Raw genomic sequence first — 27,636 nt, forward strand, 5'->3', positions numbered from 1 at the left:
GGCATATAGACTAGAGCTACCAGAGGAGCTTAGTCAGATCCACATTACTTTCCATGTTTCCCAGTTTCGGAAGTGCGTTATGGATGAGGGGGCAGTAGTGTCACTAGATGATATTCAGGTCGATGATCGCCTGAATTACGTGGAGAGGCCCATGGTCGTTCTTGAGAGGAAGGTGAAGGTTCTACGGAACAAGGGGATACCTTTGGTAAAGGTGTAGTGGGACCATCGGAGGGGATCCGAGTGGACGTGGGAGCCGGAGGCGGAGATGTGGGAGCACTACCCAGAGTTTTTTACTGCAGCGGACTTCGAGGACAAATTCTAGTTCAAGTGTGGGAGAATTGTAACACCCCGACTCCCAGGTATAAGCTTTACAAGTTTTATGTTCATTTTAGAGGATCTACTTGACGAGTTGGATGCCCTAACTCGTCGAGTAGGGACCGATTTGACCACGGGATTTAAGTGACCAACTCGACGAGTTGGAGCTGGAATGAGAAAACCCTAATTTCAGGGTCTGCACCCTATTTAAGGGACCTTAAGTCCCTTCCTTCAGCCCCCTTATCACTTTTTGACGGCCAAAAGGAAAGCCAAATCGATCTAGACCCTATTCTTGAGTATGTGAGGAGGTAAAGTGTTTTTTAGTGCTTTCATTACGGGAACTCAAAGATTTAGAAGCTTGGATTGAAGAAGAGGAAGTGGATCTGCCATCTACATCATTTTGGGAGCTAGCCTGAGGTAAAAATCTTATACCTTGACCCTTTCATACTTAGATCTTTTCTTTGGACACTTAGGGTTTAAAGGAGCCACTTTGGGTTTGAGCTTGTCACAAGAACAAGGCTTCAGATTTTGACTTCTCCAGGCCCCAAATGCATAAAGCTCTCAGATTTAATTCATATGGACATCTCATCTTATCATAAATCTCATTCTAGACTTGGTATTGGTGATTCTAAGCCTTTAAGACCTTGCATGCACGTAAATTTTGCAACTTTATGTGGAATCTGTGCCTTAGGAAGCTAGATCACAATTTGGAGCTTTGGGGTGGCTTAAAATCGTCTGAATGGGTAATGGAATGAAGGGACGCGACGAGTTGCATGGTCGACTCGGCGAGTCGGATGAAGATTTCCTGAGGATGGTTTCTGCATGGACTCGGCGAGTCAGTGAGACAACTCGACGAGTCAGATGGGGTTTTCCTGACTTTTGGACACGCTTGAACTCGACGAGTTGCCTGGAAACTCGACAAGTCGACTAGGGTTTTATGACTCTATGAGTTCTGGAGGAACTCGACGAGTCAATATATTGTACTCGACGAGTCGGGTCAACATGGACTATTGACCTTGACGGTTGACTTTGATATTGACCAAGGGTTGACCAGTTGGCTTCTGAAGGCAGTTTGGTAATTGGGAATTTATGGAAAAGGATCACCGGTGGTTGTAGGTGTTGGACTTGGAGTTGCATTTGGAGGAGTTTGACTTTATCACTTCGAGCTACTTGCGAGGTGATTTTTCCTCACTATATCAACAGGGTCTACGACACCAAGGTCTGCCCTTTATGATTGCATCCTGGTTTTAGGATGGTTGTTATGCTAGTAATCTGTTAGATTAATATCCTGGTTATAGGATGGTTGCTATGTTAGAGATCGGTTAGATCAGTATCATGGTTATAGGATGGTTGCTATGTTATTGATCTGTTAGATCTGTATGACTATTTGTTATTGCATGCTAGCGTATGATATATATGTGCACATGTTTGTTGGATTTGGGATTGGGTTGAGGCAGGTCCTACTTTGTGCTGTAGGCCAAGACACCCAGGCCGGACCGGATAAACTACAGACCCGGTTAGGGCACACTAGTCAGGCCGAAGGCCCGACGAGCGGTCCGGATAGGCTGAAGGCCCCGAGAGGGCAGTCCAGACATGCCGATGGCTCGGAGAGTGGTCCAGATAGACTGATAGCCCAGCGAGGCGGACTAGTCAGGCTGATGGCTCATTATGCATGTTGTGTTCTATTATATGATATGGTTATATATGTATGGCGTTGGTATTTTGGGGGAACTCACTAAGCTTCGGGCTTACAGTTATTGATTTTGTTTCAGGTACATCTGACGATCGCGGGAAGGCGAATGCGTGATCGTACACCTCCTATGATTTTTATGATTTGGTTATGGGATACTGACACTGGATATTTTGAAAACAAGTTTTGTAATAATCAATTGGTTTTGGAAATGTTTTAAAAGTTTAAATTTGGTGTTATTTTTATGGTTGTTACAATATCATAAGATTAATATAAGATAATACAATCCGTTAGACATAAATATTATAAAAACGGTTTAGTTTTAGAAAAAAAATGATTTTCATAACAGATTTTTTCTATAAAACAAAGAAAATACACTAAGATTAATGTAAGATAATACAATTCGTTAAACAGAAATATTATAAAAACAATTACATTTAGAAAAATAAAAATCATTATAGATATTCTTTGTTAGACAAAGAAATACCATAAAATTAATATAAAATAATACAATCTGTTATAAAAAAAATATAATAAAATAATACTAAGAAAAACATAAAATAATATATTTTTTTTAATATCCTTATAATTTTAGATTTGTTTTTGAAAAAATCTTTAATTTCTGTCTGTGACCAATTTACCAAGTAAAAGAGTAAAGAAAATAATAAAAAACTGTTGGTTTTTAGTACTTAATTAATAATAATAATAATAATTATTATTATTATTATTATTATTATTATTATTATTATCATCATCATACATACTTATAAAGCTAGCATTTTTCCTTAAACCTCATGCATTTGAAACCCCCATAAAAATTTGCAAACACCTCACGCATTTGAAACCTCTTATTTTAATGAATACCACTCGAATGTCTCTTAATAATGATTAACAATTCAAAGGTTTTATAACTTATATAATATATTTAATAAACAATTAATGGATACTCTACTATAAAAAGGTCAATCTTTTTGAGTAGACACACAAATACAAATCACATACAAAATTCACAAAGAAAACAAGTTTAAAGTTTTTTGTGTTGGTTTGAGGGTTTTGAACAATTTTTCGATCCATGTTATTATGTTGAAGTTTTTAATTTGTAAGTTTGTTATATACTAATTCTTTTTTGTATTTTCTTGATTTAAGTATTCTTTTAAGAATATCATTGTATGTTGTGGTTGAAATTTTAATGTAAATTAGATTAGATTCATGTTATCGATCATATGTTATGGAAGGTGGTGTATATAATATTTAATTAACTATTGTATACATGTTTGTATGTTCATGTTGCTTCAAAACAATAATTTATTAAAAATCATGGATATGTCATATTATCCATATTATCCATGTAAGCCTTTTTTAAAATGCAAATTGTCAATCTTATCACTTTATATTGTAGTATATGTTTAACATTTTAATTATAATAATAAATGCTTTTTAAAAGTTTCTTCCACTTATTAATAATAATAAGTGGCTTTAAAATTAATAAGCAATAATTATAAATAATAAAATCAAATTACATGGATATGTCATATTATCCATGCAAGTCTCTTTTGAAATGCAAATTGTCTATCTTATCACTTTATTATTTAGTGTATGTTTCACATTTTAATAATAATATTAAGTGTTTCTTAAAATTCTTCTTTAACATATTATTAATAATAAGTGGCTTAAAATTAATGAATAACAATTTTAAATGATAATAACATCAAATTATAAATTACATTTAACTATAAATAAATTGTATTTTAAATGAACATCATTATTGAAATTAGAAAATGATCGCATAAGTAAAAATATAATCAATCAATAATAATAATTGTTAAAAATAATACTAAATAGATAATTATATTTAATTCTATTAATGAGGAATGTGGGTATGGATATTATTGTTCAAAATAATTGAGATTATATATATATATATATATATATATATATATATATATATATATATATATATATATATATATATATTAGTGTAAAAATATTATCTCAAAGTTAATGTCAATAACATAATCATTTTAAACATATATTTTTCAATATTTTAACAATATATTTTTAATCTTCGCTGCGCAACGCGCGGGAATTCGTCTTGTATACTTATAAAGGAAGCATTTTTCCTTTCACCACATTCATTTGAAACTCCCATGCATTTTTCCTTTCATCACATTCATTTTAAACTCCCATGACTTTTCAATTTCTTTCTAATAATAATTATAAGTTGGTTAATAAGGTTAAATAAATATCAAACCTAAAGTGTAATCATATATAAACTAGATTTCAATATTAAAAGAATATCTTTACTTCTACTTATAAAGTTATGTTTTTTAACTTTTAACATATTATATTTAATTTATTAGTTTTAATTTATTGTTGGATGTAAACCATTATCATTTTAAAGCTACAACTTTTGAACAATTTATATAAAATACTTAAATTATTAATTTAAATATAACATTATAGGGTCAACTTAAATATAAATTTTAGTTTAACTTAAACAACCCAAAGAATATTTTGTAAATAGTTAAAAATAATAAATTGTAGTGTCTTTCTAATAATAATTATAAGTTGGTTAATAAGGTTAAATAAATATCAAACCTAAAGTGTAGACATAAATAAACTAAATTTCAGTATTAAAATAATATATTTACTTCTACTTATAAAGTTATATCTTTAACTTTTAACATATTATACTTAATTTATTATATTTAATATGTTGTTGTACGTAAACCATTATGAGTTTAAAGCTACAACTTTTAACATATTATACTTAATTTATTATATTTAATATATTTAACTTTTTATTTTATTTTATTTTTATTGCTTTAGGTATTCTTTTAAGACAATCATTGTATGTTGTAGTTCAAATTTTAATGTAAATTAGATTAGTTTCATGTTATCGATCATATGTTATGGAATGTGATATAGATAATATTTAATTAAATATTGTATATATGTATGTATGTTTGTTTTGCTTCAAAGCAATAATTAATTAAAAATCATGGATATGTCATATTATCCATATTATCCATGTAAGTCTCTTTAAAAATGCAAATTGTTTATCTTATCACTTTATATTTTAGTATATATTTAACATTTTAAGTATAATAATATGTGTTTTTTAAAAAGTTTTCTTTCAGCTATTAATAATAATAAGTAGTTTTAAAATTAACGAACAATAGTTATAAATCATAAAATCAAATTATAAAAATCATGGATATGTCATATTATCCATGCAAGTCTCTTTTGAAATGCAAATTGTCAATCTTATCACTTTATTATTTAGTATATGTTTCATATTTGAATAATAATATTAAGTGTTTCTTAAAAGTCTTCTTTAACTTATTAATCATAATAAGTGGTTTAAAATTAATGAATAATAATTTTAAATGATAATTACATCAAATTATAAATTATATAACGTTAGCTACAAATAATTGTATTTTAAATGAACATCATTAATGAAATTAAAAAATAATTGCATAAGTAAAAAAATATAAATTAATCAATCATAAAAATTGTTAAAAATAATACTAAATAAATAATTATATTTAATTCTATTAATAAAGAAGGTGGATTGATGTCAATGAATATTATTGTTCAAAATAGTTGAGATTATATATATATATATATATATATATATATATATATATATATATATATATATATATATATATATATATATATATATATATATATATATATATATATATATATGTGTGTGTGTGTGTGTATGTGTGTGTGTGTGTGTCTATATATATATATATATATATATATATATATATATATATATATAAAAGTTAATGTAAAAATATTATGTCAAAGTTAATGTCAATAACATAACTATTATAAATATATATTTTTCAATATTCTAACAATATATTTTTAACTTGCGTCGAGTAACGCGTGGGAATTCGTCTAATAATAATAATAAGACAACGACATTATGAGGTTTTGTATGAATTAAAAGTGTTAGTCTTGTGAAATATGTGATACAAAGTATGTTTTATAGTGTTTATTTTTTTTTTTAAATATATAAAAAAAAAAGAGTCGTTGAAAAACGGTCGCACACAAAACACATACACACCAACGGTTAAATAGGTGTGACATCCTTCTCTCGTGCGACAGACTTACAACAATTAAACACTTGGGTCAGTGTCATGTTCACCGCACTATCACGGTGAAACGTTATCCCGCAGGGTGCGATATAATACCATTCCGATCGATCTAATTGAAATTGATAAAAATTAAATTAGCTATGGCATTCATTTGACTATAGTTATTGTGTGCTTCAATAACTTTTTGGTAGGTTTTCATGGAGAATCATTTGTCACACTTACCGCTCTTTATAAACATATTCTTATTTGTTAAAAAAAACAGTTATTATTAGAATCGGAAAAAGCCAACCAAATTTGTCAACCTAACTCAAACCCAATCCAAAATTAGTAAGTTGGATTTAGATTTTCAACTCGTTTACGTTAGATGGGTCAATCCATCTAACTCATTTAATAAAATAGGTTGAGTTGGATAAAAATTATCGATATATTTTCAAAGACGTCTACCCGTTTAAATTTAATATTTATTTTATTATATTAATATAACACTAGTATGTTATTATATGTATTATAATTTGATATTTATATTTATATAAAAACTTATACGTTAACCGTATAATTATAAGTTACAACCCTAACAAACTATAATAGGCTTTGGTTATGTGGTGGAGTTGTTTCACACAATACACATATTACGTATTGATTAAAAGATTACGCATTATGCTTACAGTTTCCTAATATCCATTGTGTTTTTTTTTTTTTTGGAACGGAAATATGAATTAAGTTGAAGACTACTCATAATATTTCAGCAACCATCACAACCCTCATACAGATTTCTAAGGAAAAATTATCCACATGTGTCATTACAAGAGGTAGTTCAAGGGAATCGAACTCTCAGCCTCACACCCCACGGAGTATAAAACCCAATGAATCAACCCAACTAGGCTAGATATCACATGTCAATATCCATTAGTTACTTGACGTTTTTTACGTTTTTATTTTGACGTTTCGATTTTCACTGCCCCTCGATATACTTATCATCGGGGACAATAGTAGTATAGTATGATTTAATTATATGCAAGAAGCAAAAAGCCAACTTCAAATTTAAGATCATCTTACTTTAAATATTTATTTTGAATTTAAACTAATTTAATTAGGAGTAATTTTTTAAAATATTTCGTTTACATTTTTAGTTTTAAATGGGTAACCGGGGTTCAATCTATTTATATAATAGTTTGGGTTGGAAAAAACATAAATAGGTCAACCTCATAGCAACCATTAACCTAATAGGTTCGGATGTGTTAGAAATTTTGACGGATTTAATTAAAATTGAGTTGCAAGGCTAGAGTTTGATCTGTTTAAATGTCATCTCTCAAGTTCACCCTTACTTCATCCAAAAATAGTTATCTAGAAGCTTGATACATAATAACCATACTCCAAAATCAAAATTGGAAAATAGCATGTTTCTATATAAATAAATAACCTTTATTTAGGATACCATACAATATTTACATATAAGCATTTTTCACATTGTAAATGACGGGACAATGCAGTGTCCACCTTCTGTCGCTAGAGTCGTGGAGAAAATTTGCTCCATCTTAACACCGACATTAGTTCTTTTAGCAAAACGACCTTTGATCCTAGGCCTTATTTCAGCATATGCTTTCCTGGACTCGTACCTTATTGTTTTCTCAAATTTTCTTCTCTTTTTTTTCTCCATGTACCTGAGGACTCTCGCCTTTCTGTCTATGGGTGCCGGAATTTGGACAGAAGTGTAGCCATAGCCACCGTTTGAGGCCTCATATTCCATTGCTAATTCCAGCTTCGGGTGCTGGAAACCGTGGAGGTGCTTCTTTGTCTCTCCAGACTGAACCGGCACTATGCTATCACCATCACCACCTCCGTAGTTATACTGACGGATATTATGATCATCACTGAATAGAGAGTCTTGACAAGAATTATACTCAACAAGTTCCAAGTAATCGTCTCCATTAAATAAACACCCGTTCATTTCACCGTTTTGGTTTTCGTTTTCGAACTGCAGCCACGATGCTGCTTCGTTTTCTTCATCTTCAGTATCTATGGCGTCCTTTGATTCTTTGACAAAAACCCACCATGATCAGCTCCTACGCCAGTTATAGACCTTGCGTCAGAAGTTTGATGCTCATCGATCAACCCTGAAATGGGTATAACCGGGACACGGTGGTGGCGTCCGGCAAGAGGATTTGCAGAATGAATAACTGCATCACATGTTGCACAGAGATACGCCAAATCCGCCCTGCAGAAAATTGTGGTAGGGCTGAAACGACATATGTCGCATAAAGTACTCGTGTCGTTCTTTAGCATATTTGTTGATTTTCTCTTGTGTTTGCTATGTTTTCAGTTTGGTGTTTCATGTTTGAGTTCCCTTTTGTTAGAACAGTAGCGCGCCACGGGGTGGGGTGAAGAATTCATGAGCTGACACGTGGAGATGAAGTTGTGGATGACAGAGTAGGTGTTGTGGTTGTGGGGTTCTAGGCCGGGGGTCAAGCTGTCTGCTGACTCAAATTGTTATACCATAACTGTAAGTGAGTTTGCAGCCATGTATCCCATATTAGATGGCCTGGTGTGGCACGTGATGAGTACATGGGATTTGAAAAGCTTGATAGTGTCATCCTTTGCACTAGTAGTTTTCGGTCCCCGGTTTACAACCACTCATTTGATGTATTGATCTATGAGTGGTTAGCCGTCTACTACCACAGGGAAAATAAATAAATAAATAAAAAGTAGTATATTTAATACAGCAAATTAATAACTTAAAATCATTTTTAAGTTTGGCCCAAAACCGTTTTAAGCACCCTATTTTTTTTCTCTAAACAAGCCCATGCTTTCAAAAAAACTGTCAGCTAGACCATTGTCATTGATTTATTCAGATACGAATGGTTACGATACTACTGAAAGATGATATTTGTAACACACATATCTATATATGTGGTTTACAAGATGGTGAAGAAAATGAGGTAAGTTACGACTTATTGTCTAAAGTTTCTATATTTTTACTATGGAAAAAACAAATTCAACGGTTATTATCACCTATTTTGTTGTTATAGTATAATTTTATTTGTTATGATTCTTATTGTCAGTTTTCGATTTTTACAATTAGGACGTTTGTCTTGTTACTAAAGTTCATTCTTCTGAAAAATCATATATCGGATCCTAATAACACCAATAGAATATCGACTTCCACAATTATGTGAGGAGTCTTCGGAACATGATATCGTTAGTTGACTTCAAATTAGTTTAAAGTGTTTTCTAACATTGTTTTGTAGTTTGCATTTTTTTTTCTAGTTTTCAATTTTCATATCATACTCCTATGTTGTTTTTATATGTTATTTGAAAGTATAAACTGGATTAAGCATTTTATAAGAGTTTTTAGATATATTTATGGTTCGAGTATATTAAATTTATGGAATCACATAGTACATTCATGTTTTTTGTCCTTATAGGGAAACACATTATTGTTCGGGTACCATAAACCAAAGGGTCTTACTAAGTTTGTCTGTATGAGTGGTTTCAACTCTACATTGAATAATATTTGAGTTTTTGAGTTTTAAATTGATTGTCTTCTTTATTTTATGTTATGTATGCAACACGATTATAGACATTATTTTAAGACATGAAAGATAATTGGATAGATTTGTCATGTACATTGCTAATATAGGATCAAATGAAAGAAATATGTTATAAAACAAAGTAAAATCAATGTATTGTTTATACATTTGTCAATCTGTCAACCGAACAGGTATGACACTAATTATTATATGTTCGTACCGGTTAATAGGGTGTTCATCGGCTATAACTTTCGGGTTTCAAATAGTTCAGGTCAGGTAGTTCGGATTTTTTCGAAAAATTATTAACCGATAACCAAACTGTATTAAAATCGGGTATTCGGGTTTGGATAATTCGGGTATTAGGTGGGATACGGGTTAGTCGGGTATTACCCGAAAAAATTACTAACGATTTTTAGTGAAAAATATTCAGCATGTTATCTATAATGAAGGGATCAATTATGTAACTATACTTTAATTGATTAACAAAAAAATCAATAGTAATGCATTGAACAATTTGAAAACATGTTCCACCAGGTCTAATATTTTAAATGAATACAAGTTTTTTTAGCACCAAATTGGTTGTAAAATGAATTACAAATACTTCAACTTTCTCTACTCTATCCTCGTTTGCGCAGACAATTTATCTTGCTTATGTGGAATTAGAAGTCCTCCTTCATGTTATTACTGTAGAAATAAAGAGCTATTGGGAAGAAGATGTTTCATTCCTCTAAGGATCCGTGTATATATACATAAAATATAAGGAGAGCTAAATAAGGAATCAATCTTATATTTACAGACAAGATAAATACGTGCACTACTAGAAACATGGGTTTTAGAGACGGAAGAATATGTCGCTATTCCGTCGCTAAATGTTGTTTGCGATGGATCAGCGACGGATTCACTCCATAGGTAATTAAAACGTGGCTAATTTCTCAGCGAGGGTTTTAGCGACGGATCGGTTTTTCCTTGCGACAAATGTAGCGACAGAATATCCGTCGCTAAATGTCACTCAATACATTTACTCAGGGCATTAGCGACAAAATTTGTTAAAGTCATTCCGTCGCTGTTTTGTCGCGAATTTCCGTGATCAGTTTTTTTTTCCGTAGCTAATCCCTTGCAAAATTCATATACTGATTTTTTTTTTCCGTCGCTGATCTGTCGCAAACTTTAGACATGATTTTTTTCCATAGCTAATCCCTTGCAAAATTCATACATTAATTTTTTTTTGTTCCATCGCTGATCCGTCACAAACTTTAGACATGATTTTTTTTCCGTAGCTAATCCCTCGCAAAATTCATGCATTAAAATACTTTTTTTATTCTCACCAATCCGTCGCGAACTTCTAATATCATTTTTTTTATTATGATGCTAAAAGAAAAAAAATACTACAATCATCAAATTTTTATACTAAAAAACATCAAATAATGATACAACCAAACATTACAATACCAAAACTATCAAAGTTTACCAAAGTATCATTCAAAAAACATCCAAAAACAAAACTATCAACATAACATCAAACTCCCAACGGAATGGAATGGTTCATTCCATTCCATTAAATTCATAATCAAGGAATGGAATGAACCACTTTCAAAGCCTCCTATTAATTAATACTCAAACCTTACATAAAGTTGATTACTACTTACAAAACACTTAATTACAACTAGGCAGAGGATCAAACATTTAGAGATAATAATTTATTTCTTTTCTTTTGTAAGTTGATTACTACTTACGAAAGATTTGTTTTCTGTCAATTTGTTGCTTTAACAAAGTCATTAACCCGAGTAGTAGGAAGTTTTGTTTCCTACAAAAGAATTGAAAATACCTGAACTTTAGCTGCCTTTGGTGTAATGTACTCTTGAGTAGACTGTTTAGTGTGCAACCTTGCATAAAGTTCAACTCCTGTAGGAGGGCGTTTAAGTGTTGCTTGCTACAAAATCCATTAGTGATATATTAAAAAACAAAACAAAAACTCAATAGTCTAAGTGGAAACTAAGGTGAGATGCAAACATCTTACCATTCTTTTCTTATGTTGACGAATAGATATAGAACCCCAGTATGTTTGGAAACAGAGCCATCTTCTAATTTATTCCTGTTATTTTTCCCTGATTGTGATAACGTTTCCATTTGGATGTGGTCCACACTTCATTGATCATTTTTTCCCAATACTCCTTTTTTATCCAATTTGGGTGATAGTCCTTTAGCAAATTTAAATCACCTTCTAGTGAGGCATTCACATTTGCACCTTTGGCAAGTTTTAAAGATTCTTCACGTGCTCTTCGCATTGTGTCAGGAAATCGTTTCTTCATACAGTCTTCTCATACCTTGCGAGCAAGAACATCAATCTCTTCGGGCCAGACATACAAACCCTACATGTAGATCACACATACAATTATCTTTTTCATTTTACACCAAGTTGTACTTTGATAAATCATAAAAATAATAAGTACAAACCTTGAAGTGCTCCCACATTGCATCACGATGTTCTTTGTCAACCTACTTCCATAAGGTCCATGGGCCGTCAAACATCGTCTTCAGTATACATATGATGTCTCTGATCACTGAAACCTGATCCGTAAGTCTTGCAAAAAATAAATAATTAAAAAATTAGCATTAGTTTTATCATTAACAAGTAAATTCATTTTTCATAAACAATTGTAAAATTAACATTGGTACTCGTTTTCAGACTCGACTTCAATGAACTTCCTTTTTGATGGGTTACTTGGAACTTGTTCCAAGATGTTTATCCTATAACTGAAGAAGAAGGTTGACTTTCTGCATTTTTGTGTGATTGAGATGCATTTCTATGTCCAGCATCATGACCACCAATGTGACTACCAATACGACCACCACCACGGGATCCTCGTGGCGTCATTAGTCAAAAAATAACCCTTAAAATCAAGAATTAATAAACTATTGGTTAGAACAAGTATGTATTATAATAGAAAATTATAGAAGTAAGAGAAGGTAACATGCTATAATACACAAATAAATGAAAGTACAATGTATATAGAAAAAGAAAACGATCATTTTAGCTAAAAAGTTATTAATATGGTCCATTAGGCAATATATAGTTCCAAATACATTGTTTCATTCTACATTTTTAGTAATTATTCATCATCAGAATTATCATCACATATGTTGTCTTCATCTTCAATATCATCTTGGGATGAATCATCCAAGTTATCATCAACTTCTTCATCCTCTTCTCTCTCAATGTCATTGTCATTAACTTCTTCTATTTCTCGTTCAATTACATGAGAAAGGGGTCCTGCCACCTCATTTGCACCGCTACTTGTAGAAGGTAAATTCGCTTCACTTTCTTGAATGAATTGGTCCTCTTCATCCTCATCATCATCTTCTTCAGTAACACATTGTCATAGATCATATACACCCCTTGGCTTCGTCTTGACGACAGCCCACCAATCTTTCAAATCCTTCATTGCAGGATATGGTGCATAATACACTTGTTCTGCTTGTGACGCTAGGATAAACGGATCTTCATTTCTTAGCCTTGATTTGTATTTAATATCAACCAAATTATTCTTTTGATCCACACGTACCCCTTCAGTAGGGTTAAACCATATACACTTGAACAATACTACAACGCAACACCCTATGCCTTGATATTCTACTTCCAAGACCCCATCCAACAACCCATAATAGTCACACTTAGTCTCATTGTAACAAGTCCCTCTTACACATACACCACTATTGTGTGTGACCCGTCCATCACCATATTTTTCAACATGAAACTTGTAACCATTGACAAAGTATACTTTATAGGACCTAACATGTCGTAATGGTCCTCGTGCAAGGCATTTCAGATGTTGACTGATATCATTTGATTGTTGAAAAACCTACATTGATAAATTCATTTGTTAACTAATTCACGGGGGAATACACTTTGGTAATACAAATTTTGCTCGTATTATACTCACATGATCTTTAAACCACTTAGCAAAATGTTGATCCCTAAACCTTTCAAATGCTTCATCATCCATATCAGGTTGTCTTTGGATCACATAATTTTCAAACAACCTTAAAAAATAACAAACATTTTAGAGATTCACGACATCAAGGAAAAATAGATAACTTGACATACCTTAAAAAAGATAGAACCTCAACACAATTGATCAAGATGTAATTATGAGCAATACGCATCTCATCATCTGTCAAAGGCCTCCGTTGACCACTTTTTTCGAATAATCTTCGAGATGGAACTTTGAAAATGCTTAATCAAGAGTCGACCATGGTATAACTAGGAATGTATGGGGCAAAATTATGCGACTCACGATTCAACCAGGTTTCGATTGTAGGCAAAAAGTATTGTGAGCAAAAAGTCGATATTTCTCCAATCATGTAAGCCTCAACAATGGACCCCTCAACCTTCGCATGGTTTTTTATCTTTCTTTTCATTGATCCCAACTTCCTAAAAAGATGTTGGAAAAGGCTTATTAGAAATTACATAGGTTTTATGGTAGAATCTTCTGTATGGTAAAAAATATACCTTTCATAAAGATACATCCACCTATATTGAACCGGACAACCAAGCATAGCTTCTCGAGCTAAGTGGATAACAAGATGCTCAATTGAGTCAAAGAATCCAGGTGGAAATATTTTTTCCAACTTGCAAATGGTTTCAACAATAGTAGTTTGCAAGCGTTGTAAGTCATCTACGCGTAGCATCCTTGAACATATTACACGAAAGAATGTACACAACTCTGTAATTGCATCCCATGTTGAATTTGGCACCATACCTCTTAGAGAAATAGGCAACAATCTTTGAAGAAATACATGGCACTCGTGACTCTTGAATTTGTAAAAGCTATTATCATCTACATTAACGCACCCCCCCCCCAAGTTTGAGGCATATCCGTCCGGGAATTTAAGTTTAATCAACCATTGACATATTTTAGTTACTTGTTCTTTTCTCAAAGTAAACTACGCTCTCTTTTTCATATCCTTATTTCCCTTCTTCCATGTATGCCATTGCACTCGATTGCAATACATCTCTATATCTTTTCTTGCATTCATGTTGTCTTTGCTTTTTGGAGTGTCCATCACGGTGTTGAAAAGATTTTCAAATACATTTGTCTCAATGTGCATGGGATCAAGGTAGTGTCATATTAACAACTTCCGCCAATATGGTAGCTCCCAAAAGATGCTCCTCTTAACCCAATTATGAGTAATCCCGAAACCTGGCAATTTTGCATTCTTCGCTCTAAAAGGTTTGCCTTCATAAACAGTGGGAAAGTGTCGTACTTGCTCCCAAATCTGATCACCAGTTAATATTGGTGGGGGGCTAGATCGCTCAACCTTATTAGCCAGAAATCTTGTTTTGTCACCCCTATATGTGTGTTGTTCAGGTAAAAATTTTCGATGGCAATCAAACCAACATGGTTTACTACCATGGTGTAACCGAAACGACCCCGACTCACCCATACAATACGGACATGCTAACTTGCCATGTGTGCTCCATCCCGATAACATTGCATAAGCAGGAAAGTCAATAACTGTCCAAAGAAGTATAGCTTTCATTGTGAAATTGCATTTGGTCGAAGCATCATAAGTGACAACACTGTCTGTATATAGCATCTTTAACTCGTCAATTAGCGGCCTGAGAAACACATCTATATTTTGACATGGGCTCTTTTTTCCAGGAATAACTATGCTTAATTGAACATATGGTTCTTTTAAGCACATCCAAGGAGGCAAGTTATAAATTGAAAGGAATACATGCCAACATGAATACGGGGTTGTATTTGAGTTATTTGGACTGAACCCATCGGTGCATAGCCCAAGGCGAACATTCCGTGGTTCACTTGAAAATTCTGGATGTATTGAGTCGAAATGCTTCCAAGCCTCACCATCACTTGGATGGACCATCAAACCCGGTTCTGTCTGATGTTCATAGTGCCATGTCATTTGCTTTGCCGTCTTTTTTGTCAAATACAACCTTTGGAGTCTAGGAGCAATCGGCAAGTACCTCATAACCAGATAAGGCAGTCTGCCACTCTTGTATCGATCATGATCACACACTCGACACTTCGTCAAATCAGAATCTGCCCCATAGAATATCATGCAATGGTTTTTGCAAGCATGAATCTTTTTTTCTGGGAGTCTAATTATTTTCAAAATCTTCTTCGTCTCATAGAAGTTATCAACTAGTTTCTCACCTTTGGGTAGCATCCGCTTAATTACAGGAAGTATGTGATCATAGGCATCCTCAGATATATTGTATTCTGACTTCCAATGCAACAACTCTGTTGCAGCTTGTAATTTTGAATAATTTTCACATCTATCCCACAAAGGTTCATCAGCGTCTTCTAACATATCATAGAACCCCTTGGCAGTTGGATTCGGGAGTTCCTCCATTACATCCATCAACATTTGTGTACACCCATTAACATCATCATCATCATCATCTTCCATCGGATCCTGCATCGGATTAGAAGATTCTTCCTCATGCTGAGATATCGTATTTCTTTCACCATGTGCCCACCAAGTTGTGTAATTAGGAGTGAAACCGCTTTGTAACAAGTGAAGCTCTACATCACCTCTTGTTTTATAAGACTTGTTCTTGCATTTAGAACAAGGACATCTAATATAATCCCCATCAACGGTTGCTTCATTAGAAAAAGCAACATCCAGAAATCCTTTGACGGATGCATGATATGTTGTGCTAAGATACCCATGATCTAACCTTTTGTACATCCAGTCTCTATCACTACGTGTTGACATAATGACTAGCTACAACAAAATATATAACTACTATTCAGAACTTAGATAATGACTAGCTATAACCAAGTAAGAAGAAGTGGATGACAATAAATCCTTTGGAATAAACAAGAACTGGAAGGGATAGAAAGTAATCAAATAAATTCTAAGTGATATACATATAGCAAAGAATAAGATAGAGCTTCAATATGTTTACACAAGTGACTATGCTATATAATCTATTAATAAAAAAATGAAGTCATTAACATTTCAAAGTATATTCATTGTGCCTATTGTATTGTGGAGGTAAATGTTGGAGATGGATAATATTTATTCTTGTAATGTTAGTTATTTGTCATATGACCATCTTAATCATGCATATAGATTGAGTATAGATACTAAATGTTGTAATCAATCTTCATAATTACAACCAAGCCATGTTTTTTTTATTTTTGTTTTCCTAAATGTTGTCTGTGTAAATGGTGTTTAGAAAAAAATGAAGCCATGTTTTGTTAATTTTTGGTTTGTGTTTTCAGATGATATGTTTGCATCTGCATCTGGTTATGATATAATTTGGAACAATCTTCAGATGGATGGCTGGCTGATTGTCTAGTAACCGACTCTATGTATGTAATTTTTAATTTTATGATATAATTTGGTGTCTTTATATACAAAAAAAGATTGGCTTACAGTTTTTAATAAAAAACAGAACTTTATCTGGGACCTCAAATATCCAAATGAATCTTACAGGTGACATTCACATTATCATTTACTTGATTTGATTCTCTTTATGTTTTTCTAAATATTTTCTGTTTAATTTAATTGTTGTTTTAGATTCGGATAATTCACAACCCGAGATTGGAAGTAATACTATGGTTCAAGAACGCACTCCTACTCGTTACAATGTCATTTTCAAAGGTTTGTTTTTTAAATAAAATTTTTATTTCTTGATATTAATTTATAAACTGAATGTTATTGTTGTTGTAATAGGGAAAAAGTCATTGTAATAGGTGGTTTGGTATGGGTGTATGACTAAATATGTACATTTAGTCGGATATTTCATTATAAAATTAAACTTTTAAGTTGAATATATAATAATATCTATATACATTATTAATTTTGGTATAACTTATTAGTTTTGGTTTGACCAAAAATATATTACAAAACTTTGTCATTGTGGTTTATTCAAAAAATACATAAATGTGGACAAATGAAGGATCAAGGCTAAACGATGACCATATCAAAAAAAAATTGTTGCTAGATCATCGCAAAATGACCATCTTATCCCCCCCACCCCCCTAGGCCCTTATCAAATTTCTATTAAAAATACAAAATTTAGGGCAAATTCGTCATTTTACCATATAAATCCAAAACAAAATGAAACCAGGGGCAAACAAAACAGAGCACAGATCACTTCAAGATTCTTCAATAAAAGAAAGGCAAACCAGGGGTAAAGCGGTCAGAAAAGAGAAAAGCAAACCAGGGGCAAACAAAATGAACATGAAAAGAGACATGGTAAAGATTCTTCTATAAAAGAAAGGGAAATCTGAACATGTCAATAGGCTGAATCAAAATAGATATGATGAGACAAGAAACTTGAATCAAGAAAAAGACATGAGAGAGACAAAAGAAGGTCAAATTCACCTTCACCAAGATTGTATGATATTCCCTAACTCAGGTGCGAGTATACCTTCCAAGATATCCTTTTGAGATCACTTCAAGAAAAGAACCAATAATTATTGTAATGCAAAGGAATGTGCGAACAAAAACAGAATTATGATGTATTGAGGAACAACATTTTAGAATGGAGATGTATAGAACATGGTGGCACTCATCTAGAATAAGTAAATTTATTGCAAAATTTAAAAGAATTTGAGCACGACTATAACTAGAACCTACATTACATGCAATAGGAACATCACACTCTTACTACATTAATCATTTGCAACCTTTTCAACCTACTATTGTCAAATTAATATACTCATTGGGTATATTAATCATTAGATTTAATCACAAAAATGACCACCTTTTCAACCTTTACCAAAAAATTACCTATTTTCGCAAAAAAAAAAAAAAAAAAAAAAAAAAAAAACTGTCATTTTGTTGTAACCGTTAAAAAGGTGTCATTTTGTGATTTACCTATTTGTTATAATCATCATTATTGCTTTTTTTAAGGAATCAATAGCCAAAAAGTCAATAGCCAAGATAGATATAAAGATAGATATTCCTTTGTGAATATATTTTTACATAACAAAATACATGCAAACCCATTGATTCCTTAAAAAAAAGCAATAATGATGATTATGCGTAATAAAATACATGGAACATGAGACACTAAGATAATATTCTGCTGAAAATTTATGTGAACACGAGAGGTTATGGATGCTTCCAAGCCTGAAAGACAAAGACGAATCAATTGAATGATTAATTATATTAATTTCTGCCTTTCAAGATGGCAGCATCTCCCAAGGAACAAAAAAACAAGTTAAACCCTCTAACAACCCCAAACTGACTACTTACCTCCTGCACCCACTTATTAAGAAAGACATAAATGCCCCCAGACAAACAGCTTATTACAAACAGACCCTAACAAACAAAGTCAACGAAATAACCCCAAAGGCAATACTAAGCTTTATTTTTAATCACATCGGTAAACCTGAATGGAGGTTTACCATAAAGCTTATTAACTTATTCTGGGTATTTATAACTTGTATTGCAAGTGCAAAAATAAGTTCTCAGATAGGTGGAAAAGAAAAAACTTGTCATAGGATGTAGAATTATGTCATCTTTTTGAATTCTTAATTTCATTTGCAGAAAAGAGAAAAAAGCGTGGTTACATTATATATGAAATCTATGGTGGTCAGAATATATAAGAATCATACACTTATCCACTAGCTAAAAGAGTCATCAAACTTGCAAACAGCCTTAATAAAGTCAAGATGTGCATTATTGCTGTTCTGTCCTAGCATGTGCTATATATTTAGTTGGCTTAGTCTATATTAGGACTTAACATGCATAAGAAGTATTCTTACTTATCAATTTCATTTTAAGTGCAGATTGTAATTGTGGAGCCAAGAGAGAAGGAAGATTATTATTCGGCCAACAACAAAGATGGATATGAAAGTTAGATACTGACTGGAATCACAAGAAAACTAAGATTGTATGTACTTTATACATTGAGCAGAGAATGGTAGAAGAAGATAGATTGAGCAGCTTGCCAGATGAGCTTATTCATAATATCTTGTCATTTACTTTATACGTTTGTTTTTTCTTTTTACGGAAATGGTAGAGTCTATCTACAATCCACTAGTTTAATTAAAATCGCAAATAAGGGGTGGGTCGAGAACATTAATAAATTATAGTCGACAATTGTTTCTTTTATCTGGCATTTTGTATCTTTATCTCGAGATTGGTTGAGGATCATCTATAATTTAAGCACTAATCACATCTATTTTTATCTTTTCCTGTTTTTCAACAAAAAAGAACTTAGGAATGCAGGAACTTACAAAACAATCAAACAACTAAAATATTTTTGAACGGAGAACAGAGGATAAACTTAAGTGTCACAACTAAAACCAAATAAATATTTGATCAAATCTAAAATAATCACACCTGTTTGAACGGAGAACAGAGGAGAACAGAGGCTCAACAGTTGCTTCTCTCTTGAACTATGGGTAAAGCACGACTGGAACTTCTTCACTCCCACCTCCTATTTAATAAATATGAAGAAATAAACATAATGTAAGGCACATAAAACATAAAAAAAAAAAAAAAAAAAAAGAAGCAAAACACTTTATACTAAACTACATTTTGGTAATCCAAAAAGAAACAGCCATAGCCCATATATACAGGGGCAGCAATGTTTGCACCAATGGTTAATCCATATGACCCTGGTATGACAAAAGAAGAAGACTTCCAAGATTTCTTAAATTCTTTTACAGAAGAACTTTTCTATCTGGGAAACATGGCCCGATTGATAAATGGTTGTCTTTTATCTCTTTCAGACAAGGTGAGTTTTCCAATTAGAAAAATTTCAGCTTTTTAAAGTTTTGTGAAGTTTAGTTTGACTTTCTTGATTTAAACAGGATCAACTGGAACAGTTGGTTTCAAGGATTCAGAAGGAATTGAAGTCAATTCAAGGGGTAAAACTGGAAATTCATCATTGGGTTTTGTAAAAGATGAGAATCCAGCTAGAGCTGCAGCAAAAGCATCATCAATGGAAACGGATTTCTTTGCTTTTTCAAAATCAATATTCAGTTGCTGTATTTCTTCAGAAGTTGGTAGGTATTTTCTGATTTTGGTTCAGATGTTGGGGACGAGGGTAAAACTGGAATTTGGAGGGTCACCATTTGAATGGCGATTACTCCATGGCTTTGGTTCAAGCCAAATTGAGTCGGACATGATTCTGACTTCTTATTATATATAACTGTCCTGTTTAATTGCTTAGCCCCTTAAGTCAAAAAAGAAACCTGTTACTTTTTTTTATTGTAATTTTGTTTTATTTTGATATACACATAACACATGAATGGGAACTAAGATCAGCACAAGAAAGACACGAGAGAACCTTATGAAACTATGTGCCCTAATGATGTTTGTCTTTTCTCCCTCTCTCTCTATATCCTTTTAAATATATGAGAGTTTATCTGAATCTTACTGTTACTGAAAAGAGTTACACAAAGCCAAGTGGAAAAAGAGTCAAAGCTTATGAAACTATGTGCCCTAATGATGGATATATCTACATTCACAATAGTCAACCTAGGGATAATTTGAATGAAAACACAAATAGAATTATGTCTGCATGGAATAAAAAATGTGATAATTTCATATTGGATTTTAATAAAGGAAAGCTCAAGTTACAACCTGGTTGTAATGCTGCTTAGACCCTTGAAGCTGAGATCACAGGTAATGGAAGAGATCCTTCTCAAATGGAAGGAAAATCAGGGTTTCCTCTTAATTTCTCAAGGTTATTGGATAAAGCCAAGGTATTTAACTATTTATATTTTATAACACTAAATATATTTCACATGGAGGTATGGATGATTTTTTAGGGAATGTTGACTTACCAACAGAAACATCAAACTGTGTTGTTTCAAATCCAGATATGGTTGAACATGTGTTACTAGATTGGACATTGTGGTTTGCAGCAACAGTTCTAATACAAATTTCCCTTCTTGGATTTCTTGAAAATCTAGTTTTAATGCATTGGTATCGAAACCTAAATCTTATAGTTTTGCGAAGGATAAACATCGTTCAGCATCTGTTAGTGACACTTCACAGGGGTGATGTTGAAGTTCCAGTGTTAGAAAAGTTAGTCACTCTTCTAGGAACATGTTCTTAGGTTTGTGATCATGACTTTTGATCCACCAGAGCTAACATCAAGAAATGAGATTTTAAGAGAGTCAATGGGGAAACACATTATTGTTAGAAACATGTTGCTTGAGATGCTAATTGATCTAGTAGTGACCATTACATCAGAAGAGCTTCTTGAACAATGGCATAAGATTGCCTCCTCCAAGTTTATAACTTTCTTTTTTGATGAGATGGGTGATGACTCTTCTCCATTCAAACAATGATTGCCTATGAAACTGTTGCTGTTGGGCTTGTTGTAGAGCATGTGGATGCATGTACAGAGATGACAGGAGAGCTTCAGGGTGAAGCTTTGATGCACAAAACTTATGCTACCAGGCTTATATATGACTAAAGCAACCAATAAAGCCCTATATCAAGTTCTAATTCTAAGTATCTATTCTAATATAGATGCAATCGATATAAGAGGAATGGCAATTGAAAAAGGAAAAAAAATGGAAAAATTAAACCCTAACGTAATATATTGTGCAATTGAACCAAACCTAACCTAATATATGACTAAAGCAAATAAAATCAAGAGGTTTACCTGAATCGGAAGTTAAGGAATAATAATTTTAGATTTTAAAAATGTAGAGGCTGTCGGAATCGGAAGCTGCAATGGTCCATGGTGTCGTCATCTGTTTGAACGGAGAGGGTGAGATTAGGTTAAGCTGCAACTCAAGAGTCAAACTTACACAAACTTCGTGTTCAATTGGAGTGATAAAGCAGATTTAGGAGGGAAGGAGACTTACACAAACTTCGTGAAACTGGAATTGGGTTCGCTAATTTCAGCGAGAGATCTTCAATTAAAAAAACATAACGTGTGTATGCTCCGTCGGCATTCTCTCGCTAAATACATACCAGATGGCAAAAAGCCGACGATTTTTTTCCCTCGTTGAACCCTCGCCAAATGCCTTCGTTTTCCACCGATTACCGAGGAATAAGGGCGCGTCGATAAAGACTTGCAAGATCCGTAACTTAACCCTCGCTAAACCCTCTCTAATATGCTATATGTTGAATAAATAAAATACTTGTTTAAACAATCGTAGATCTCTCGTAATTCCCTCTCTATAAGCCAAAATTTTGCTACAGAATAAATCCCTCTCTAAATCCGTAGCTGAAACTCAAGTTTCTAGTAGTGTACAGTAAAGAAGTTGTTACATCCCAAAAATCATAGAAATTTAATTTTTTCAAAAACAACTCATTAACAATAAAGTGTTTACAAAACCATTGTTTCTAAGTATAATCATAATCATGGAGACGATTACTTGGAACTTGTTGAGTATAATTCTTGTCAAGACTCTCTATTAAGTGATGATTATATAATATCCGGCAGTATAACTACGGAGGTGGTGATGGTGATAGTATAGTGCCGGTTCAGTCTGGAGAGACCAAGAAGCACCACCACGGTTTACAGCACCAGAAGCTTGATCAAATAGCAATGGAATATGAGACCTCAAACGGTGGCTATGGCTGCACTTATGTCCAAATTCCGGCACCCATAGACAGAAAGGCGAGAGTCCTCAGGTACATGGAGAAGAAAAAGAGAAGAAAATTTGTGAAAACAACAAGGTACGAGTCCAGGAAAGCATATGCTGAAATAAGGCCCAGGATCAAAGGCCGTTTTGCTAAAAGAACTAATGTTGGTGTTAAGGTGGAGCAAATTTTCTCCACGACTCTAACGACAGAAGGTGGACACTGCATTGTCCCGTCATTTACAATATGAAAAATTGCCTATATGTAAATATTGTATGGCATGCTAAATAAAGGTTATTGTTTATTTATATAGAAAAATGCAATTTTCCAATTTTGATTTTGGTGTATGGTTATTATGTATCAAGCCACTAGATAAATATTTTTCGATGAAGTAAGGGTGAACTTGAGAGATGACATTTAAAGAGATCAAACTCTAGCCTCTGCAGTCTGCATTATGGTAGTTTTTTAGCAAAAATCAACACAATTCAAGATCATCCACATTTTACTCAATAACCTAGCATTTCTTAATTAAGCAGTTATAGAGTTATAGAGCATAATGACTATTTTTTTTAATAAATAAGAATCTATATCTATATTTATATATCTTATAAAGTAGGTTTCTTTTTCTATCACTAAATGAATTTAAAACCTCCATTACCTTTAAATTTCCAACTTAGTATAGTAATCTATTAATTTAAAATATGTTATTAAATCTAATACATCAACTTATAATACACTTTTTTGTTAATTCAAATATTATGTTAATTCCAAAACATAAATCAAATAAAAATATCAAACTAACTTAAAAATATTTCCAAATACTATTTTACAAAATCGTTATAATGATTAAATAATATAAATGTTGAACAAAAAATCAAATTAAATAAAAATATCAAAAACTATTATTTATTATATAACTAGCAAAAAAATTATAATGAGCTAACTTAGAAAGAATAATTCATATACCAATTAACAACCATGATCGTAATTTAAAAATATGTCAACAGATACGTAATTTCTAAATTATCAATCTTAACTTTAAATTGAAATACTAAATCAAAAACTAAGTTTAGTCTTATTTAAACGCAAATCGCAGGTAAATATTATTGAATGATATGCTTATGATAGATATATATTTTATAATATGGTTGAATAATTACAGACTTTTGTATCAACTTAAGGGTCGTTTGTAGTTGCTGATAGTTGATAACTGAGTTAGAGTTGACTGGGTCAAAAGCTGATTGGGTTAGAAGTCCTGATTGAGTTAACTTCTGACTGGAACTTGTTGTTTGATTTTCCAGCTGAATGATTATGTAAAATGACTATATTAACCTCAAAATGTCTACTTTGATTTCATGGTAAAATGACTATATTACTCTAAAATTAAGACTTTTATTAACAGTCAAGAAAACAATTTACAATAGCTTTCATGCATATATATATATATATATATATATATATATATATATATATATATATATATATATATATATATATATATATATATATAGGGCTAGGTTATAATGTGGATGGACAATTATTGTGTGGACGTGTGCACATTGCTATTCTGTGACAATTACTAAGAGAATAAGTTGTTTAATAATGCGAATACGTTCTACCTTACAAAAATATCGTTATTTTCATGCATTCTCACTAATTCTTATTCATTTTTGTTATCACACATCATTTTTCACTTATTTTCATTCTGACATAATACGACTCAATAAACATTCTGACAATATTCTGACAGAATAAGAATAATAATAATAAGTCTATAATAACTTTATAGACGATTTAATTAGTGAGAATGTGTGATAATTGATGAAAATTAAGTACTTGAGATCGATAAGATTCTTAACAAGTAAATCAACAACACAAATTAAATAACACACGATGAATCAAAAGAATGTCTAATGATTAATATGCCACAACCTCAGAAAAACTTTATGAAGAATTTCTATTGTAGAGGTGTGCTAGGGTTACAATACGATTCAGGTAATAATTATGAAAAAGCTTAATTAATATGATGCATGCATGCACCATTTATACTCTAACCCTAATAAACAAAACACGGCTGGACAGGCCCAGTACCGTGACTATAGTGGACCAAACCATAGGCCCAATGACGCAACATATTAAACCCAACATTCTCCCCCTTTGGGTCAATTGAGGCGAGAGAACTATTTCGGCTTTGCAAGCTGAACCTTCTTTACAGTCTTGAACAGCTTCGGTATCATAGCAAGAAGTGTATGACGGAAGTTGATGTACCACCGAAGCATGTCCGTGAAGTTCTTCTTGTCAGCATCACTGTTATGTTTGCACCTGTGTATGATGTCCAAGATATGCTCCAAACATGTTGTGCAGAACAGGTGTTTGTTAGCCAGAGCGAACAAGCATTTTTTATTTTCTGCTCGAGTGAACATCACCGTATGAAACTTTGAATCTATCTCGCCCATTCGCATCTTCTTGACGTCGCTTGCCTTCCCAATTGGCTGAACAATGGGCTTCTTCCGTAAGGCAGAGGTGATCTCTTGATCCAGCTTGGAAACTTCATTTATATACGAGACCAATATTCGCTTGATATGAGCGAGAATGGGTTCGTACTTCTGTTCGTCAGTCAGCAGAATATTCGTTAGTACGATCCAATCATGCGGGTTCAGGTTTGATAGATCAGCAAGAGAAATCATATGAACTGAGTTATCAAAACCTCGGGTCACCCTGAACTTCACGTTGATAAAGTTTCTTGTCGAGACTAGTTTCAACACTTTGACCGTAGTAATTTTCTGAGCGCTCCAGGTCAAGTATTGGGGTTGTGAGAAAGCAAGATAGTAATCAAGCAATTCTCTATCAACCTTCGGGTCTGGAGAGGGAATGGCAGCAATAGGCTCAAAGCAGTGAAAAAAATGCACTTCGAGTGATCGGCATGTCAAATTGTGAGTCTTTAGAATTCTCCAGGTCAAAGGAAATGACTGGTTCAAGCCAATGAGTACTGGGAGAATCTATTGCTTCCTTTATCAATTTCTCCAACGTCCACAAAGGAAATAGAGTTTTTCTACTTTCCAATGCGTCGTGAGCTTCTTTTTCTCTTCTTTCCCTCTCTTCTTCTTCCCTCGCAATCCGAGCATTTTCATCAAGCTCTCGGTCACGATGTTTTCTTTTTAAAGCTTCTTCTTCGGTTTGTTCTTCTTCTTCTTCTTCGCTTTCCCCAATTATCTTCTTGCCTTTTTCTTTCACATTTGAACCCGAAGCTTCATTACCCTTCGGTTCTTTGGTGACTTTCGGTTTGGGAGGAGTGAGAGTTGTTTCGGTTGTTGTAGTTTGAGTTGGAGGAGGTTGAGTAGGTTGTTCTTGACTAACTTCTCCCCTTGTTTTGAAGGAGCACCATCCTCAGAAACACCCTCTAAGCGGTGCAAGATCTCAAGGGCAGGACGAAGCTTATCTGCAAAGTGTCGACAGACACTGATGGTGAGAATAGAGTCATGAGCATCAAGCATATTTGTGAGAAGCGAACTGACATCACCAACACACGTTTTCATTACCGCATTTTCAGACTTGAGCTCATCAATAGTTTTGTTCGCTTGTTTGAGCTTGAGAGTTTGAGTCTTGAGTTGTGTGGTGCGAAGAGACAAATCATCCATGATCTTGTTTTCCAAGGCTAAGTCAGCCTGGAGTTTGTCAAGTCGAGAATTAACAGAAGTTTGGAGCTCTTTGTTTGTCGGACTGAAGGCTTTGGCGTATTGTTTCGAAATGCTCCTTTTCAGCTTGGAGCGATGTTTCGAGTTTCTCAACAGTGGCGTTGACGGTAACAGCATTGGTTAGCGCGGCAGCCTGAAGAGACTCCAGAAAGACGGTAGCATCAGAGATTAGTTTTTCGACATTTTCGGTCGCTTGTTTGCATGAGGCAGTAGAGGCTTCCACAGCTGCAATGGCTTTATCGATGGAGTCTTGATGTTCCTTGACGAATGTGGCCATCATAGCTTTGAGAGCAGCCTCAGAATATACAGAAGCAGATTGGGATGAAGAGGCAACCAAATAATCAAGTTTCTCATTAAGAGCCTTGAGATGCCTCTTTGTAACAGGAGCATCATCGTCACTGTCGGATTGAACCGAAAAGGGGCTATAATAAGTGGTGTCAAACTCAGCTCCATTACCACCGAGAACGGTGTCATACTTATCGGTGTGAGTAGGGGAAAGTGGTTTGGAAGAAACAAGTATTTCAAAACCAGAAGCTTGTGCCCCCGCATCAGATGCATTGACATTAACTGGTGGTTTGGTTGTAGTTGTAGTGCTGGTAGTAGTTGTGGTCGTGGTAGTGGTTTCAGTAAATAGTGGTGGAGGAATTGGTATAGAAGTGGGGGTTTGAGAAGAGGTTGGAGGAGGGCAAGGAGCAATAGATATGGGAACAATAGTGTTATGAGGAGAAGGAGGTGGAGATGGAACGGTT

At 33.2% G+C, this 27,636-nt stretch overlaps 1 pseudogene; it reads right to left on the reverse strand.

The window, feature by feature from the left end:
• Positions 1 to 7,464: 7,464 nt before the first annotated feature.
• Positions 7,465 to 8,658, reverse strand: LOC145169427 (zinc finger protein CONSTANS-LIKE 2-like; annotated as a pseudogene).
• Positions 8,659 to 27,636: the final 18,978 nt, after the last annotated feature.

This window comes from Lactuca virosa, chromosome 4, assembly GCF_052849685.1.
Source record: "Lactuca virosa cultivar CGN04683 chromosome 4, Lactuca_virosa_CGN04683_v6, whole genome shotgun sequence".
Taxonomy (NCBI): Eukaryota; Viridiplantae; Streptophyta; class Magnoliopsida; order Asterales; family Asteraceae; genus Lactuca; species Lactuca virosa.